This window comes from Montipora foliosa, chromosome 6 (genome assembly GCF_036669935.1).
Source record: "Montipora foliosa isolate CH-2021 chromosome 6, ASM3666993v2, whole genome shotgun sequence".
Lineage (NCBI taxonomy): Eukaryota > Metazoa > Cnidaria > Anthozoa > Scleractinia > Acroporidae > Montipora > Montipora foliosa.
In genome coordinates, this window is record NC_090874.1 from 66,051,765 (window position 1) to 66,056,764 (window position 5,000).

The 5,000-nt window shown below is 35.4% G+C and overlaps 1 protein-coding gene across 24 annotated transcripts in view; it reads left to right on the top strand.

The window, feature by feature from the left end:
- LOC138008207 (uncharacterized) overlaps positions 1 to 5,000 on the top strand; it is a 31,368-nt gene that overhangs the window by 2,371 nt on the left and 23,997 nt on the right. For 9 of the 24 annotated variants that reach the window (XR_011124205.1, XR_011124188.1, XR_011124207.1 and 6 more), the window contains exons 2-5: positions 1,848 to 1,975; positions 2,279 to 2,392; positions 3,084 to 3,133; positions 4,934 to 4,964. The gene's annotated coding sequence lies outside the window, so the exon portion shown is untranslated. Of the gene's footprint in view, positions 1 to 1,847; positions 1,976 to 2,278; positions 2,393 to 2,663; positions 2,744 to 3,083; positions 3,134 to 4,933; positions 4,965 to 5,000 lie in introns of all 24 variants that reach the window. The other 15 variants (XR_011124196.1, XR_011124203.1, XR_011124206.1 and 12 more) reach the window with 7 other exon arrangements.

A 5,000-nucleotide genomic window follows, 5' to 3' on the forward strand; every position in this document is an offset into this window, starting at 1 on the left:
ATGGTTTTACCATCTGTCCAAAATGGCATCAAGAAAGAGAAAGCTTGACGATAGTAGCTGAGTTACCACGCATCCATGCAGCCATGCCAAATTTTTGACCTTATGGGCTAAAAATTCATCAGTGAGGTGTCAACATTTTTGTATGTTTATTGTTCTTCCTAAATGGATGAATTTTCAACCGGTAGAAAATTCATCCAGTACTGTGTGAATTGGGACTGTAATATTTTTAAAAATTTTACCAATCTTTCCACTACTTTTGAATAACAAAACAAAGTCCAGAAACTTACCCATTGAGGAGCTGATGGATCTTGTAAAACATAGGTCTCTGCTTCTACATAAAATGTAAATAATTGTGAAAGGATGGTATTTGATGTGCCTTGAAATTGTATTATTACAGTTAAGATTCCATTTTTTGCAAACTGCCCAGAAAACTACCAAATCAGGTATTGTACTGATAACCATTTCAGTTCAGTAGTGAGTGTTGAAAAATCAAGGTTCCAAGAACGTTTTCTTTACAAGGGGAATACATTTTAGTTTGAACAGTGATCATTCCAAGAAATCAAGGTCCAGCTGCATGTCAATTAAATATAATACCAACTTGCAATTGCACAGGTCTGTTTTGTGTCATCCTGTTCATTCTTCTTTCACTTCTTTCCCTTTATTTCCAATGTTGACCATGTACAGATTTTTTCAATCAAGAACTAGGTTTCAAACTCAAGCAATTCACTACCCTTGTTTCTAGTTGACCCCAAGAAGTTGTGCCTGGTAGTTAAAATTAATGGTATGCAAGTCATTTTAACACATCACTTGTACACAGAACATTTTGTATGTACATATTTTGTAAATTTCAGTTAATACATGTTTTAAAGGGTATCTTAATCGCTTGTTTCACAATTAATTATATTGAGGGTGTTTTTTTCAAAACTTCGTGGGCCATAATCAACTAACTTTTAGCCATAAATATACCTGATAATCTAACGATGCTAACATTTTTCCAACTGAGTTAGGAAGGTCATCACACTAGTAATAACTATTATCGATTTTAACACAGTTTTGAGGTGATATTTAGATTTGACTACATTTGTATTTCACTTACCATCAGTTGTACTACAATTTGACAATAGTTGATCCAAATTTAGTGGACCTGCAGTTGAGGTTACTCCTGTTGAAAAAATGATGCTTAATATTTTATTAACTGGGTAATGGTGTTCCCTTTTAGATTAAACAAGGTAAGGTAATTTAAGTTCATTTATCAGTACAGCTCTCTTTCTTGGTCGTACATCTTAGTACATGTAACAGTAATAATTTCTCAACTTGTTCTGTTTAATTTGTATTTGTATCAAGATTATTGATATATTTATTCATGGAAAGGAAAATTAAAGAGCAAGTTATTTGATTTTCATCATAACTATTTTGTCTAAAGTTGTTTACCTGAATTTGATCGCCAGGGAAGGTCTGGCAGGCCATAATCAAATCTGAGCTCTGTGTTTAATGGGATATCCTTTGCAGCAAAAAGGCATAAATGTATCTTTTTGCCAACTAGCATTTTCTTTACTGTACAGTTTGCCATCTTCATTGGGCTGTCATTTACATATCTCCCCAGTCCTTTAGAGAAAGTTGCATCTATGCTTTAACAGATAAAAACAAAGAAAACATGTGAAATTTATTCCCTTAATCAAGTCACGATACTGTAAGAGCAAATTATAATAGCTTTTTCAGCCATATTTCTTATTGGTGGTGACTGTGTCCGCTGGGTCAATGCCCAATTTACAAAAATCCATCTATTTTTCACCAGCTGTTAATGATCCATCATGCCAGATGTCACATGAAAAGGTTTCTGGTTTCAGGAAACAGAAGTCACTTTTACTTGGTGCAACGCAGGTTATCATAGTGTTGGCTGGCCCATTTCACTAAAAAATTAGATCCTCAGTGATGATGACGATTTCCCATGAGAAAACCATTGGAAAGTGTGCAGGCATGTTGATGATTCTTTCTTATGCAAACAATACAAAATTAGCCGGTTATTTTCAATTGTGGGATGTCAAGTTCTTTGTTTTTGCCCTATTTGCTTAATTAATGATTAACTAATGGTTTTCGCACCATCATTCAACTATGGGCTCACACAGTAAAAATGATTACCGGTAATTAACGTTTCACTGATTTGCTCTGATTTGAGGCTCATTAAGTGATCGGTTGACTTTCTGCACCCAAATTCGTTGTAAGTGAGCCTTGAAGAATTTCAGATATTTGGATATTGATTGCTGTGTCCCAACAATAGATACTCGCTGGACCTTCAAACTTGGTTGAGGAGAAGTAAATTTATCCATGAGGCCATCGTTGGAGTATTAGCATGACTTATGTCTGATGACTGATTTTATTGTCGAGGTGAGAGGTAAGGTAGAAATTACTTTCCAGCCTTTCCTTTATTTTGGTAGAGGTGACATCCAGGGAAGCTGAGAAATCACTTAAATCACGATACGGTAGATCACGCAAATAATGACACAGAAAGCAAGCAACTTTTTGACTGTCACCATGGCAATTAACCATACATCTGACTTCTTTATTCATGAGAACTTTTTCATCTAAATATCTTTTTTGAGTCCGTTATTGGGATTCCCATACAAACCCTTATAATCTGTACTGTAATTGTATTTGTTTCACAGACTGATCAGCCCACTGCCAATTGGCTTGAATGATTTTTGGCTCATCTTGCAGTAACGTAATTTGACTGCAATGTAGTAAAGTAAGTTTTGCTAGGTAGACAGATATTTTGAATGGGAAAAGAAAATTCAGTTCCCTGAAAATGTCTATGTGGAGGCTCATCCTGCTAGTGTAAATTGTATAACATGAGGTTGGCAATGAACATACCAGTATGTTTTGTCTCTCCATTCAAAGTAGAAAAGGAAGCTTCCATTTTCTTCAGAATAAGTTCTTTCTCGTTGATCTGCCTCACTCCTGGTTAACAACTCGCCACGGTATTCCAACAGAAAGTCACCTTTCAAGAAGTTCTTCTGTGCAAATACTCCTTTCCCTATTAAAGGGGAATATGCATGGATTCTTATCCCTTGTGTTAATTATTCTAGTTATCTGATGGCATTCCAGAGAACATGAGGTACGTTCAAGTTTGATAAAGGTATGTATACCAGTTTTGTGCCCGGGGTTAATGGTTAACAATACGAATCGCTGAGTCAATAACAGGTTGAGTTAGCAAATTGAAACTTCTTGGCAGTACTAGTACTGTTATTTCAGAGGTAAGATAAAAAATATCTGCCACTGGGTTTTTGTCATCAGAACTGGGTGTGTTTTAGTCATTACGGAACTTCCCTGCTTGTTTTGGATTAATAATCCAAGAAATCATTTTTCCCCCCAAAAAATAATGATGTATAGAATTCAGTTTGAGGAGGACTGTAACGTGTTCAAAGGAAAGGACTCAATGAATGGAATAAATGTACATTATGCATATATTTTTGAAGCTGGAGGTAGAGATGAAATGGAGAAGTGGTCCTCACACTTAATTTAACTGGACAATTATTTAAGCAATTGCTCTTATAGACACCTGAAAAATTCAGGTGGCTTCAATGGGTTGTGAACCCATGACCTCTGTGATGACGTTGCAATGCCCTACCAACTGAGCTAAGGTGTCTATAAGAGACAATTGCTTAATTGTCTGGATGTAAGTACAAGCATCACTTCTACATTTCGGAATTATTATACCTGGCATTGCATCAGACTTTAATAGCTTACAACACAGGTTCTTCAGAAACTAAATACATGTATTGTTCATAAACTAGGTACGCTTAATCCAGAGCATGCAGGACTCAATTGATTTTTAAAAAATCAGTGTCATTTAGCCTGGATTTTCCTTGAATTATATTTCCTTATTAAATGCTGTAGGTATTTATTTTTATGAGGGTTGCAGACTATACTTATGTGTTTAAGTGAAAACCTACCAATGCAGTCGTTGATGAAATATTCTGCTAGACCAGGTGGATCAGTTTCGCTGGATATGCATCTTCTTGCAACATCCTCTGGTATCTCCTTTGTACTTCTCTGAATCAAATGTTCAATACAGTTTTGTGAAATTTGCTTAAATTGAAGCACAGGTACATGTAGATAAAATTTTATTTCCCAAAGAAGTCAGTACTATTAAAAGGATTCATGCCTTACTAGGAGCATTACTATTTCCTTTGTGGGTGATCTGGATTAGGATTTTCACTGATATCTTGTCAATATCTCTCCCAACCCTTCTCAGTGCAGCTTCTTCTGGTAGAATATGTGTAAATCTGTTGACAATTTGTGGTTGTGCCAGAATGAAAGTAGACAGTCTATAGGGAAGAAATCTGTTTACAAAGATATCTTTGCAATTTTTATTTGAAAGATGTCATTTTTGCACTGAACTCAATTTCATTAATTTGTTTTTGTGTAGCCTGATTTCGTATTGTAATGAACACAAACAACTTTAATGCTATCAAAAGTTTGAATAAAAAAGATAGAAACCAATACTAGCGAGACAATGGTGTATTAAAAAAAGATTTTGTTGTGTAGGCAGTGTATATTCCTGTCCAGCGACCTGTAGGCTTTCAATCAGAGCTGAGAATCAGATTCATTTTTCCAACCAACAAAGCAAAGTACAAGGCAATTATTATTTGCTTAACCCTTTAACTCCCAATAGTGCCACTTGTAGATTTTACTCTGTCTAACACCAGACGATTTTACTCGTCAATGGGGAACCCCACGGGCTGAAAGGGTTAAGAAACAACATAATGGACATGTCACTTTATGATTCGCTCTAGTTGTAATTTAGTTTATTAATCTTTCGGGGACTTGAAATTAATAATAATATTGCTTTCAATACCGGTAGCAAGTTTTAATTTGTATTGTTGCTCCGTTGAGCTGTTGCTAATCCTATTCCTTTTTCCTTCTTTCTTTCCAGCTCTATTACAGTATGGACCACTCATCAAATTGTAAGTGTTGTATTAAATGCCCTTGGAAAGTATAAG